This window comes from Monodelphis domestica, chromosome 4 (assembly GCF_027887165.1).
Source record: "Monodelphis domestica isolate mMonDom1 chromosome 4, mMonDom1.pri, whole genome shotgun sequence".
Classification (NCBI taxonomy): domain Eukaryota; kingdom Metazoa; phylum Chordata; class Mammalia; order Didelphimorphia; family Didelphidae; genus Monodelphis; species Monodelphis domestica.
Window position 1 is genome coordinate 229,674,007 of NC_077230.1, and position 16,016 is coordinate 229,690,022.

The window sequence follows — 16,016 nt, forward strand, 5'->3', positions numbered from 1 at the left end:
GAGTTTAAATCTGACTTCAAACACTGTGTGACCCTGGGCAAGTCATTTAACTCTGTCTCATTTTCTCATCTGTAAAATGAGCTGAAGAAAGAAAAGGCAAACCACTTGAGTATCTTTGCCAAGAAAACCCCAAATCGGATCATGAAGAGGCAGACATGATTGCACAACAACACTATGCCCTTCATATTATTTCTACTTAGAGTTGAGAAATTTTTTTACAAAGGAGAATTAATGGAATGCATTTTCTTCATTAATAGTGGGATTAGAGTATACATATGGGCAATCCCAAATTAACTGAGTAAACATTTCTAAAATTTTAAACTGATTTTGAATCTTTTCCCATTATAACAATGTTATAAATACTGAGTTAGTTTTCTGGGTAGTCCACAGGAGTCTATTTAATTATGTAGCCAAACCAATAATATTAGTCTAAGTTCTACAACATGGGAGCTGGGGTTCATTTGGCTCAGGAGGATGAGAGTTTCTTCCCCTTTGGTTGGTTTCAGGATGGACTTTCAGCCAGCTTTTGAAGAAGTGGAATTTCCTTCGCAACCTTGTACTTCCCTTTTTATATTCCTCATATCCTGGGATGATACAATCTGCCTTGGGTTGGGAATTAGGCAGTCTAGGTCCCAATCCCATTTCTGATACTTGTTAGCTCTGGGACACGTGATGAGTCACCTAATCTCAAGACAGAGCAGGGAAAGAACAAAGGAGAGCTAACGTAGACAAAACACTCTAGGAACATGTGAGGGGGAGAAATGGTGTTCAGCCAAGAAAGACCAGGGAAGGTTGCATGGAGGCTGAATCTCCAAGAAAGAGAAACTCTAACAAGTGGACATAAAGAGGACAACACTGTGGGCCCCAGGGGGGACCTATGCAAATTCAGTCAGAAGAAAGCCCATGGGTCAGAGAATATGTAGTGGTTCAGGTTGGCTAGAATGTGAAGAGTAAAGAAGAATAATGTGAAATAAGATACAAACAATAGATTGAACCCAGCTATCAGAGGATAGAAACAACAGGTCAAGAAGTCTATATTTTAACCCTAAGGCAATAGGGAGCCATTGCAAGTTTTTGATCAGGAGAGAGAAATGGTCAAATGGTCTATGCATTAAGATTATTTTGGTAGTTGTGTGAAGGATGGCTTACAGAGGGGAGGGAACAGAAGTAAGGAGACCAATGCGGAGACACAATTGAATGGAATTGGTTGGGGAACCAGTAAACAAGGGGTAGTGGTCATATGAATGGGGAGACCTGGATTCTGGTGCTCTCTCTACCATTAATTAGCTGTCATTACCTCTTGGATCTCCAGTTGCCTCATCTGTGAAAGAAAGATAATAACACCTGCTCTGCTGACATCACCGGATTGCTGTGAGGTTCACAGGAGATAATATATGCCAACATGCTTTAACAAGCTATAAAGTGCGATGTAAGTATAAAGTGTTATTACAGAACTGCAAAATCTCAAGTAGGAAGGGACCCTGGAGGTCACCGAGTCTGACCTGGGCTCAAGCAGTAAAACTTTCCACAATATCTCCCTCAAGTGATCCTCCAGACTCTGGGCTAAGATCTCCAGTGATGGCAGACCCACTACCTACCTATTTGACTTTAGTCAAGTCACTTAACTTTTCTTGTTCTCAGTTTCATTATCTCTAAAATGGGAGGGGTTGGAAGATAAGATTTCTAAGGTCCTTTTAGCTCTTCTTGAAAAAAAAAAATACCCTTACCTTCTGATTGGAAATTAATGCTAAGCATCAATTTCAAGGTAGAAAAAATGGTAGGGGCTAGGCGATGGGGGTTAAGGGACTTGCCCAGAGTCACATAGCTAGGAAGTGTTTGAAGCCAGATTTGAATTTAGGACCTCTCATCCCTAGGCTTAGGTCCCTAACCACTGTACTACCTAGCTTCCCCTAGGTCCTTTTAGTTTTACTGCTATGATCCCATAACCAAAGGAGATCAGCATTTTTTGTGCATACAGATGTGTCTTTGTACCTTCTGCCGAATGCTTCTGGTTCGATCCAATGGGTGAAATAAAACAAGGCTAATCCCTTTTCCTCATGATAACTATCATATCTCACTCCCACATCCAATTCCTTTTTTTTTTCCTCCAGGCTAAAATCCCACCAATTTCTTTAACCAATCCTCTTATGGCATAGCCTCAACGCTCTTTATTGTCTTGGTTACTGTTTTCTCGGCAAGCTCTAGCTTATAAATGTTATTCTTATAATATTACAGCCTCCTCACCCACTCCTGCTCAGGAGAAACAGCTAGCCTAGTGGACACAGTTCTGGCCTTGAAATCAGGAAGATCCAAGTTCAAATCTGGTGTCATATTTACTAGATGCATGACAGTGGGTATCACTTAAAAAAATCTGTCTGCCTCAGTTACTGCAACTGTAAAGTAGGGATTGTTGAGGGGATCAAATGAGATATTATTTATAAAACACTTAGCAGAGTGTGTAGCATGTTACATATGTGCTTTTTCCTTCCCTTCTAAACTGAACATAACACTCCAGAGGTAGTCTAACCAGGGCAGAGCACGTGAAACTATTATCTCCCTTATTCTGGTTACTATACTTCAATTAGTCCATGGGAACTTGAGCTTCAGAAGAAGGTGCTGTCAGGGGCAGTTTTGAATCTCACAAGTTAAGGGAAAGAACAAAGGTGCTTCCGATGCTATAAAGTGAAAAGAGAGAATCAGTAATCACTTAAGTTTGAATAAGAAAGTATCAAATTGTACTTGTGGGCTTTATTAAAGATTGTGCTTTATAGGTATCTTTTTAAATACTTGTAATAGTTTTTGATTATAATGTGGCATTATCACTAAATTTGGTTTCAATAAAATCATATTCTTTATTTTTGAAGAAAAAAAGTTCACATTGCCTTCTTTTTGTGCCATATCATAGCATTGTCTCAAATTGAGCTTGTAGTCCACTAAACCCCTCAGATCTTTTTTCACATGAACTGCTGCCTAGAGAGTGCTACTGTTTTCTTGCTCATCTTCCTACCACTAGGGAAGATAAAACTGAAATTCACCCAGAAAGATAAGAGGGTAGCTAACACAGCAGATAACAGGGTTAGGATCCTAAAAGCTCTTAATTAGCTACGGCATTGGACCAAGTCTTATGAGATAAAGTTTAATAAGACATAAAAGTCTAACATTTGGGTTAAAAAATCAACATCACAAGTAAAGGGTAAGGAGATATGCCTTGAGAGCTGTCTATTTGAAAAAGATCAGGAACGCTGTGTGCTGTTCTGGGCTTGATATTTTAAGGTTATTTATTTCTAAGCTGAGGAGCCTCAAAAGGAAGGAAATGAGAGTGGGGAAGGGCTCAGTTTGTGCCATACGAGGATCTGGGGAAAGAATTAGGGAAGAGGGGCATCTAGGTAGCACAGTATAGAGAGTCAGGCCAGAAGCTGGAAGGTCCTGGGTTCAAATGTGACTTCAGATACTTCCTCCCTGAGTGTCCCTCTTAACCCTGGTTGCCTAGCCCTTACCACTCTTCTGTCTTAGAACTGATCCTAAGACAGAAGGAAAGGGTTTGAAACAACAACAACAACAACAAAAAGTAGGAACGCTTAGGTTGGAGATGAGGAGATTCAGGGAAGGCATGAGATTTTCAAAGAAAGGCTGGATGATCACTTGTTGGGAATGATAAGAACAAAAAATAATGGTAATAACGAGCATTTATGTGACCCTCTAAGGTTAACGAAGTACTTAACAACTATTGACTCATTTTATCCACAAGACAACCACCCTGAGAGGCAAGTGCTTCGATTATCTCCATTTTACAGTTGAAAAAACCCAGACTGAGAGAGATTAAATGATTTGGTCAAGGTTACATAGCCATTAAGTTTCTGAGGCTGGATTTGCACTGGAGTCTTCCTGACTCCAGGCTGTTCTCTATCCACTGTACAAACAAGTTACCTCTAGTTGTTGGATGAGTTGTGATGTAGGGGGGGATCTGGATCGGATATGTTTGGACTCGATAACTTCCAAGAGTCTTTCCAATTCTGAAGCCCTGGGGAGAGGAGAGATCACAGACCACCAGGAGGATTTCACATAAAGGAAAGGAGCTCTGGCTTTGGAGTCATAGGACCTGAGTTTGAATCTCAGCTCTTACCTACCATCTAGGTGACTGGGCAAGTCTTTTTTCATTTGACCTCAGTTTCCTTATCTAAAAGACAAATGTATCTGGCAAAGGGATATTGAAGATCCTTCCTGTTTTTAATCCTGTTTATTTCTGTGACATGACACTACTGATGGCTCCCCTATTTCTACAGTCTCTTCTCTTTTGGTCTCCAGGAAAAACGACTTAACACAACAACTTGAGATCATATCCTCTGACTAAAAATCCAGTGTTCTCCCCACTACCATGCCATTCTGGCTGGTATAATAGACAGAGTAAGGTACTATGAGATGATATTAGCCATGAGCAGGGCCATGAGAACACTATATGCAGTAATGGAAATATTGTATGATGATCAACTGTGAAGGACTAAACTATTATCAGCAAAGCAAATTTCCAAGATATCCAAAAGGGACTCATGATAAAAAAAGCTACCCATAGCCAAAGAAGGAACTGTTAGAGTCTGATTACAGATAAAAACATGCCTTCTTGCACTTTATTTCCTTCATGAGTTTTTTTAATTGCACGTGTGATGTGCCTTCTGTCAAGGCATGACTAATATGGAAATATGTATTGCATGAAAGCATTGGCATAACTTATATCAGACTATTTACTGCCCTGGGGGAATGGGGGTGTAGGGAGAGAATCTGAATCCTAAAATGTCAGAAAATACTTATCAAAAATTGTTTCTACATGTAATTGAAAAAAAATTTTAAGATGATATTAGCCCTGGTACTCACACTTTATCAGCATTGGCTGCTCTTCTGAATTGTCCCCAAACCTTCATTTATAGAATGTGCCCTGTTCTTGTATTCAGTGCTTTTAAGTTGTTCTCAACTCTTCATGACCCCATTTGGAGTTTTCTTGGCAAAACTACCCAAATGGTTAATTATTTGCTTCCCCAGTGCATTTTACAGATGAGGAAACTGAGGCCAACAGGGTTAAGTGACTTGTCCAGGGTCACACAGCTAGTATCTGAGACTGGATTTGAATTCAGGAAGATGAGTCTTCTTGACTAGAAGGTGGGCACTCCAAAGTGCCACCTTAATCCCCCAAGGGTGCCCACAGCTATCTACTCATTTCACACCTAGTTGCACTTTGGATCATTCCATTATTCCTCCTAAGCTGGTACTTTCTCTCCTTCTTCTTCCTCTTTTCTGATTCTATAGTGTGTTTTCTTCCCCATTAGATCATAAACAACTTGAGGGGAGAGAGTTTCTCTCTTTTTTGTACTTATATATCCTCATCGATTAGCAATGTCTAACATATAGTAGATGCTTGATAACTGTTTATTGACTGACTGATGGACTGAAGACTAGTTTTGGAGTCCAGAAGACTAGACTATTTAGGTCCTGCCTCTCTAAACTCTCATTGTCCAAGAAAACTCCTTAATATCATACAGTACAGAGGAGTTGAAAATAGTCTTCATTGAATGGAATTTCCACAGTGAAAACTGTGCTGAATAATAGTGATGAAATCAAATCACAGATCCAAACAAACAAACAAAAAGACAAAATTAGGCCACAAGATCATCAGTACTGTTGAGCACCCCTCCTTCCATAATCAAGTAGGAAAACTATTTTGGCTAGTCCAAACATGACTCCAACCAGGGACACTGTAGCTGTGTCCAAAGGATGTCAAATAACTGGAGAGAAAGAGAACTATCCCATTGACCACCTGAATGTTGCCAGAAGTCCAGAGGTTGGCTATCTTAAAAACAGATGACACATGGAGGCCCTAAATGAATTCTGGGAAAATCCCAAACCAGGAAGCAAATCTCACCTGCTACCCCCATGAGGGAAACCCACCAGCTTCACACTCTGCAGAGAACAAAGGCACTATGATCACCTGTCACTCTGCTTCCCAATTATTTTGAAAAGAAACTTCCATAAGGAAAGAGAAGTATTATAGAGAAGTGTCAGGGTTGGGGAAACACGTCCAACTCACATCTGCATCCTTGATTTCTGTTCTCCTCTTTCCCCCCCTTTTTCTTGTTCATGTTGTACATGACAAGAGTTTTCAGATAGCTCAAGCACAGGAAACTGAATGAGACAATCTTTGCATTTACATTTGTATTTGCATTTGTGCTTGTGTGTGTGTGTGTGTGTGTGTGTGTGTGAGAGAGAGAGAGAGAGAGAGAGAGAGAGAGAGAGAGAGAGAGAGAGAGAGAGAGAGAGAGAGAGAGAGAGAGGAGAGAGAGAGTGTGTGCAATAGCTCATTCTAGTTTGCATGTTTTATTCTCCGGCAGATTCAAGCTGTCTGCAAACCCCTCCCTTGTCAACAATCCTTATGGCAGCCAAACAATGGCATGCAGCCTGTTTTGCTGCCCCCCACTGAGCTGAGCCCCCCTCACTAATCTAGTTCCTTCCAATGTTCACGGTGCATCCTTACATTTCCATCGATCCTCAGGCTGACAGGGCTATCAGGAAGGTTTTCTCAGCTTGAAACACAGGCTGGAAACCTCCATCCCCACCCTCATCACAGAGGACCCCATATCTCCTGTCTCCTACTGCACTGTAGGAATTGTGACTGCCTCCAGTGGAAATTTCCATGCTGATGTTTGCAGCTGGTTAGGTACCTTTGTCTTCTGAGACACAGGGATGGATTACATGACTTCATGGCTCTCTCAATGATAGACATTCCTCAAGGACTTGCTCTGCTTCTATCTCCTTTCTCCATATAATAACCAAACTCTTTCAGAGGTAGATGGAGCAATGTTTGGAAAAGTAGAAATAGACACATAATCATCACAATCGTATCATATACATAACACTTTAAGACTTGCAAAGTGCTTTACAAATGTTATCCCTATAAGCACTCTTGGAGGTAGATGCTATTATCACAATTTTACAGTTGTGGAAATCAAGGCAGATCAAAGTTAAATGATGGGACAGCTAAGTGGCTTAATGGATAGAGTGCCAGGACTGTAATCAAGAAAGTTCAGCTTCCTGACTCCACATATCTAGCCTCAGATACTTACTAGATGTGTGATCCTGGGCAAGTCACTTAACCTCTGTTTACCTCAGTTTCAACAACTGCAAAGTGGGGTAATAATAGTATTTACCTTCTATGGTTATTATGAGGATCAGATGAGATAATATTTGTTAAAAGTGATCGACAAAATGCCTGGCACATAGTAGCTACTATGTAAATGCTTCTTTCCATTCACTCATATAAAGGAGAAATCTCAGCTGATCCTCAGTTTCTTCACCTGTAAAATGAGATGAATTAAATCTCTAAGCTCCCATCTAACTCTAACTTTCTTTTTTTAAAAACAATATTTTATTTGGTCATTTCAAATCATTATTCATTGGAGACAAAGATCATTTTCTTTTCCTCCCCCCCCCCCCTCCCCATAGCTGACGCACAATTCCACTGGGTTTCACATGTGTTCTTGATTCGAACCCATTTCATGTTGTTGGTATTTGCATTAGAGTGTTCATTTAGAGTCTCTCCTCATACATGTCCCCTTAACCTCTGTAGTCAAGCAGTTGCTTTTCCTCGGTGTTTTTACTCCCACAGTTTTTCCTCTGCTTGTGGATAGTGTTTTTTCTCCTAGATCCCTGCAGATTGTTCAAGGACATTGCATTGACACTAATGGAGAATTCCATTACTTTCGATTGTACCACAGTGTATCAGTCTCTGTGTACAATGTTTTCCTGGTTCTGCTCCTCTTGCTCTGCATCACTTCCTGGAGGTTGTTCCAGTCTCCATGGAATTCCTCCACTTTATTATTCCATTGAGCACAATAGTATTCCATCACCAACAGATACCACAATTTGTTCAGCCTTTCCCCAAATGAAGGGCATCCCCTCATTTTCCAATTTTTGGCCACCACAAAGAGTGCAGCGATGAATATTCTTGTACAAGTCTTTTTCCTTATTATCTCTTTGGGGTACAGACCCAGCAGTGCTATGGCTGGATCAAAGGGCAGACAGTCTTTTAGCACCCTTTGGGCATAGTTCCAAATTGCCCTCCAGAATGGTTGGATCAATTCACAACCCCACCAGCAATGAATTAATGTCCCTACTTTGCCACATCCCCTCCAGCATTCATTACTTTCCTTTGCTGGCATGTTAGCCAATCTGCTAGATGTGAGGTGATACCTCCGAGTTGTTTTGATTTGCATCTCTCTGATTATAAGAGATTTAGAACACTTTTTCATGTGCTTATTAATAGTTTTGATTTGAGAATGGCTTGATTCTTTGTACAATTGATTTAGCTCTTTGTAAATTTGAGTAATTAAACCTTTGTCAGAGGTTTCTATGAAGATTGTTTCCCAATTTGTTGCTTCCCTTCTGATTTTAGTTACATTGGTTTTGTTTGTACAAAAGCTTTTTAATTTGATGTAGTCAAAATTATTTATTTTACATTTTGTGACTCTTTCTAAGTCTTGCTTGGTTTTAAAGTCTTTCCCTTCCCAGAAGTCTGACATGTATACTATTCTATATTTGCCTAATTTACTTATAGTTTCCTTCTTTATGTTCAAGTCATTCACCCATTTTGAATTTATCTTGGTGTAGGGTGTGAGGTGTTAATCCAAAGCTAATCTCTCCCATACTGTCTCCCAATTTTCCCAGCAGTTTTTATCGAATAGTGGATTTTTGTCCCAAAAGCTGGGATTTGGGGGTTTATCATATACTGTCTTGCTGAGGTCACTTGCCCCAAGTCTATTCCACTGATCCTCCTTTCTGTCTCTTAGCCAGTACCAAATTGTTTTGATGACTGCTGCTTTGTAATATAGTTTGAGATCTGGGACTGCAAGGCCCCCTTCCTTTGTATTTTTTTTTTCATTATTTCCCTGGATATCCTTGATCCTTTGTTCTTCCAAATGAACTTTGTTATGGTTTTTTCTAAATCAGTAAAGAAGTTTTTTGGAAGTTCAATGGGTATGGCACTAAATAGATAAATAAGTTTGGGTAGGATGGTCATTTTTATTATATTGGCTCATCCTACCCATGAGCAGTTAATGTTTTTCCAATTGCTCAAGTCTAGTTTTAGTTGTGTGGAGAGTGTTTTGTAGTTTGTTCATATAGTTCCTGTGTTTGTCTCGGGAGATAGATTCCTAGGTATTTTATTTTGTCTAAGGTGATTTTGAATGGTATTTCTCTTTCTAGTTCTTGCTGCTGAGCTGTGTTGGAGATATATAGAAAAGCTGATGACTTATGTGGGTTTATTTTGTATCCTGCAACTTTGCTAAAGTTGTTGATTATTTCAATTAGCTTTTTGGTTGAATCTCTAGGATCCTTTAAGTAGACCATCATGTCATCCACAAAGAGAGATAGCTTAGTCTCCTCGTTGCCAATTTTGATGCCTTCAATTTCTTTTTCTTCTCTAATTGCTACTGCTAGTGTTTCTAGTACAATGTCAAATAGTAGAGGTGATAATGGGCATCCTTGTTTCACTCCTGATCTTATTGGGAATGCATCTAGTTTATCCCCATTGCAGATGATATTAGCTGATGGTTTTAGATATATACTGTTTATTATTTTTAGGAACGACCCTTCTATTCCTATGCTTTCTAGTGTTTTTAATTAACTCTAACTTTCTACAGATCTGTGATTCTATGTACAAGGACTTGTATCCATGGGCACAGCTAAGTGTAATACTGAAAAATATGAGATGAGAAAACATAGTCCATCTGGATAGAGAATTCCACCTGAGGAATAGCAGAGTTCTCACCAAGGCTTCTTTTCTGAATACAAGTAAAAAGTCTTCTTTTTCCAGGTGGGAAGCAATGTAATGGGAGTAGACTTGTAGCTACTCTGAAAGGAACCATGGCTAACTATAAGCCACAAGGAAAACAAGGCCAGTATTGGTTAGGATCAGGCACAGAATTATAAATACAATAGAAAAATATCTCAATATAACAAAATGTGTCAGTCAGAGGTCTCAGCTCCTTGGATCTTCTTCTGTCTCATCTTAGAGCATGGAGATCTGGATGTGGCTCTCAATTGAGATCTGTTGATGAATTCCTCCTCCCCCCAACTGTAAGGATAACTGATACCAATACAACTGCTTAGATTGATGATGCTTGTGTGACCCAATTCAGTTATCAACAGGGTCACAGAAATCCCAATGGTCAGCTTCCTTTCTTCCAATATATTTCATCTTTGTCATCTTCTTGAAGGAGCTCTAGAAAGAGGAAAAAAAGAATCAAGGAGAAGAGGAAGAGATAATTATGGTCAATAAGCCTCAGTTTCTTTATCTGTAAAATGAAAGGATTAGACTCAGTTTTCTCCAATGTCCTTTTCAACTCTTAATCTATGATCAAAAACAAGAGTCAAATTGATCACCAACAGAGAAGATCTCAACCTTTCATCTTCCTTTTAATGTTTTTTTTTCTAAACCCCTTAATTGCTAGAATCCTAACTGGACAGTAGGGGTTTAGAATCTATCTCATTTCAAACTATACCATGTTGGGAGTTTCAAGAGTGAAATTAGAAAGTTCTGAACTTGGGAGTACAGCTGTGAGTAGGAATTGGAACATATAGCACCTGCCAAATGGTAGATGGAATTGAAATTCCTCATCTAGCCAGAGGCATCTAGACCCCTTGTCTCGAGTTTCTTCAACTATAAAATGGAGATAATGATACCTATAGCACCTACCTCAGAGTTATCATCAAGATCAAATGAGAAAATACTTGCATAGTTCTTTGTAAATCTTAAAGTGCTACATAAGTGGCATCTATAATGAAAATTACAGTGATTATTATTTTATTGGACTTATGGTTTCATTGATGTGGAGAACTTTTGATAAGGATAATCAGTATCAGTAGGATGAGACTAGAGATTCTTAACTTTTATTGAGTCATGGCAGTCTGGGGGATCTTAGGATCACCTCTTCAGAATAATGCTTTGTTACCTACATTCATAATGGAAATAAATGCAAAGTAAATTTCATCTAGAGGTTAGTGAAAATAAAGACCTGTTGAAATTTATCTACAAACACCAGAGGGATTGAAAGCCTCTACCCTAGACCATCAGCACCTGCCCTGTAGCTTAAAATTTTAGAGTAGCTTGGGACACTGAGGAATGAAGCAATTTGCCCAGGGTCAAGTCAGTAGGTAAGAGGCAGAAGCAAGACTTGAACTCAGGTCTTCCTAATTCAGAGGCCATCTATATATTCATTATACTATACTGGTGGTCATAAGGGTAGTGATGGCGATAGAGGGTAGGTAAGTAGGATTAATGTTAACCTAGTCCAGACAAGTTCTATTACTAGTTCTTGGGAGAGGAGAGGTACAGCTAGGTATTGAGGTTGTCAAGGAGGGGAGTTAGGAAGGACCTGGGTTCAAATCTACTCTCAAATACTTAATAGCTTTGTGACCCTGGTCAAATAGTACTGTAAGATTAAAATGACTATCCAATAATGCCAAGTATTATATCTTATAAGATTTATTGATAATCACTTAAAGTAGAGGAAACAAAACTAAAAGTATAGCCTGAGTAAAGAAGTTTTTCCCCACCACAGTAGTAGGAGAAGAGTGCAAGAGAGGGTGGGGTTACAGAAACTTTTATCTCTAAAACTGTAAGGACATAATGTGAGGATGAAAGTGGGATTCTGGGAAACTGAGTCCTTGGGTACAAAATTCTAATAACACAGTATCCAGTCATGTGAAAACTTCCCCAAGTGGAATGACCATGAAGAAGCAAGCTCTTTGGAGTGCTTAGAGCTTGGTTAAACATCAAAGAAGTCAAGCTAATCCATTACATCCAAAGTCATCATCAGCTGTCTTAATTTTTGTTGTGCCACTGACTTTGATGATTCTGGAAGAGAGGACAGCCTATGAGCTTGTACAACTCTGCCTTACTTGAATCCAATTCATGCACAAGTCAATACATCACGTAATGATTTCATTGGTCTTCTCTGAGTATGAAGAATAATGCCCAGAGAGGTAGAAATAACCAACAGACTGAATATTTGAGCCATGGACATCTGTCCATAGTAGATACTGGGAAAACATAGATGATAATGTATCAAGCAGACAGCAATCAAGACTTCAAGAGTTTAAGCAAGCAAAGATACAAGGACATAGTGAGTGAGTCTTGATTGAGTTCTTCAGAGCTATAGGGAGAATTATGTTTTGGATACTCAGAAATTTGTTTTGTTTTATTTTGTTTAGTCATTTCAATTGTGTCTGACTCTTCATAACTCCATTTGAGGTTTTCTTGGTAAAGATCCTGGAGTGGTTTGCCATTTCCTTCCCTAGCTCATTTTCAAGATAAGAAAACTAAGGTAAACAAAGTTAAATGACTAGCCCAGGGTCACACAGCTAGTAAGTGTCTGAAGCCAGATTTAAATTCAGGAAGGGGAATCTTCCTTATTTAAGGCCCAATGCTCTATCTACTGTGCCACCCAGCTGCTTCCAGGAAATGGTACAGTCGAGCAACTACCTATGCTGTTCTGTTTTGCCAAGGAGTCTCAGCTGGCAGTGAGACAACTTAAATCTAAATCACTGCTAGGGTCCCTGAGGCCTCTGGCACAACTAGTTCCCTGAGGGATATATCACTGAGCACTCTTTATGTCACTAGAAAGTTACTCTTATTGAATAAGGGCATCCTGTTCCCCAAGTCAACTATTTCTGAAGCCCTAGAGAGAAGGGCAATCCCTGTTTATTACTATTCCATTTTCCCTTGAGGAACACAGGGTTCATGCCCTTTAGGAGTCTAGGGAACAGACCAAATTTTGTAGAAAACACTGAAAAGAGGATGGAGAATCCTCAAAAACACTATAATTCTCTCTATGTGCCATGAAGAAACCAGTTCCTATCTTACACTCCAAACTGCTCAGGACCCTATTGTGTAGCTTCATCATGACAGGGAGTCCAATCACCAGTAGCCCTTTGCTACTGAATTCCTCATCATGTATTTTGCAAATAGCCAGTATTCCAGATTTGACGATTTTCTACCCATGTACCCACTGCTAGCAAGTTCTGGATCTCACGCACACTTGTTCCTAAGTTTCCTCCCTCTATGAGGCTGCTCACACTAGTTATCATTCATGCACATCATGGGCAGAACACCCTAACTACATGGAGTCCTATACTTGGCACTGTGGAGAAGTATAAATGTAACTCATGGTCTAGGGCCCTCCAAGCCCTGGGTTCACATGAAAAGGGTTTGTACTTTTGGACTGCCCTAAAAGATCACTCTTACTCCTGACTTGATGGTTCCTTCCAGCTTTCTCTAAGAAAATCTCCAGATACAGCCCAAACTGTAGCATCTCCATATTTGGGGGCAACACGATTAAAGGTATTCTTTCTTGCACAGAGGAAGTGGAAGGGAAAAGCAGAGCCCTCATGGAGAGGCAGGAAACACACACACACACACACACACACACACACACACACACACACAGTAATGGAAATGGAGTGAAGTGGAGAAGTAATGAAGGACTTCCTGGAGGAGATGGTTTTGGACAAGGCTCAGCCTTGAGTTCAAATCAAATCTGGCCTCCCACACTCATTAGCTGTGTGATCCTGAGCAAATCACTTAACCTCTGTTTTCCTTGGCAGTATAATAGTTCTTCTTGTCCTTCATATTTAGAGAGGATCAAAATAATATCATTGATGATGTCTTTTGGCTCTCACATAAATTAGATTTAAGTGAGCAGAAGTGCACAAGTCATCAACCTCACTTTCTGTTCCAGAGTCATTAAAGTCCAGAGGCAAGAAAAAAGTCAAGATGACTGGTGATGGCTCAGGATGCAGTGGATGACTTTGGCTTCCTTGATGTGGAGCCAAGATCCAAGGGCTCCACAGTGCCCACTTCTGCTACCTTCAGGGCTATTAGAACAAATTGTTCTTATCCGCTAATTCTGTCAGGAGTAGTCTTCACATGTTTGAGGTAGACGCCACCCTGAACTCACTGGTGGGTTTGTGGCCCATGGGTTACTCTCAATTTAGTTTAGCCTGTCTGCTGAGAAGGTTTTACTGGGGTGTGGCCACTGGGCAGGCTATAGCTTCTTGGAACCACAAGTGAGAGCTGAATGGCAGGTAGACACCAGAGGAGGATGAGCAGGCCTGAAAAGGGCTCAGCAAGTCCTCACACCAGAAGTACTAGTCTACCCTGAACACCTCTATTTGCCTTAATCCACTGAAGAAGGAAGGGGCAGACCACTCCAATATCTTTGCCAAGAAAACTTCATATGAGATCATAAAAAGTCAGACATGAATGAATGACTGAATAATAGAAAGAGGAGTAGGATGTGATATTAGAGGCCAGGAAAGCATTCCTGGTGTGATGAATTCAAAGGCATGAGAGATCTAAGTCAGAATGATATGTTCAGCAAAAAATGAATGGGTTTGCTAGGGCAGAACAAAAATTATTAGAATCATAGACTATTAATCTGGAAGGTACCCTGGGGCTTTCAATTGTCCAGCTTCTTAATTTGACAGATGAGGAAACCAAGGTCCAGGAGCCATATTGGATCTAGACCTTTTATCTCCTACACCTTTACACAATTGCACAGTGCAACAAATGAGTCTGATGGGGACAAGTGTGCACTAGACCAAGAATGGGCTAGTTCAGTGGTGCCAAACAAATAGAAATGGAGGCCATTAATCCACTCATAAAGATCCCCATGGGGTAGATATTGACTTCATATTTAAATGTAATGTTATCTATGTTTTTATTGTATTTTCATTTATTTTTCTAAATATTTCCCAATTATTTTTTAATCTAATTCCAATTGCACTCAGGAGTGCCATGGGCCACATTCTGCTGGCCAGCTGAGTGTTTGACATCTCTGGCTTATTTGAGAGAGGGCTTGGATTTCAACAGTTTAGGTTCATGAGCAAGAGAGCATGTGTGATCATAACATTGTCCACTTAGCTCAATTCTGTCCATTTTCCATGTCTGTCAGTACTAAGGATATAAAGAGGCAAAGAATTTCTACCCTTAAGGAGGGAAGCTAGGTGGGTTAATGAATATCTGACTTAAGACACTTACAAGCTGTGTGACCCTGGGCAAGCTGCTTCACCTTGTTTGCCTCAGTTTCCTCATCTATAAGATGAGTTGGAAAAAGAAATTGCAGATCACTCCAATACCTTTGCTGAGAAAACCCCAAATGGGGTTATGAAGAGTCACATATAAGAGATAAATGACTGAATAACAACAATACCCTTAAGGAGCTCACAATTGAATAGAGAGACAACATGCAAACTACCATATTGATCTGGTACTGTGCCAGCTCCCAGGGGAAATTACATAGAATCCTAGAATCTTTTCTTTGAAAGAGTCACAAGACCATCGATAGAGCACTGGAAGGGATCTTAGAGACCATCTGGTCCAAACCTCTTCATTATTTGGATGAGAAAACTGAGCCCCAGAGAGACCATGCTAACATGCCCAAGGTTTCATAGATAGCAAATTTGGGAAGTGGGACTTGAACCCAGGTTCAAGAGCCAGGCCTCTGTCCACTGTGCCACCCTCCTTCATTTGCAGGGTCACTGGCACCATACTAGGCAATTTCTTTTTGCAAAACAACCAGTCATTGGGAGGTGGCCATCTCCTCTGTATCTGTCTCTGGGAATTGTCACACCTCATGCAGTCTTAACAAGAGGTGCCCTGGAGGAGTCCTACGGCAGGAGACACCACCTGATGTTATAGCCTCTAATGGGATGTGTCTTCCCCTGACAGAAGTGGCCCAGCAGGAAGGTGTTCCAGATGTGATAGTGACTTGGCCCTCTCTTGTAAGACCAGCTCCCTGCTTAGTTGTCTCTCTGCTTGAGTGGATTCCAATTTCTTCCTGCTGGCTTCTTCTCCTGATTGCCAATTGAATGATGTTTTCCATTTCATTCCCCTCAGGTTTACCTCTAGGATCCAGAATGAGAAAAGATCTTGGAGGACACCTAATCAATCCCCCATTTTATAGATGAAGGAA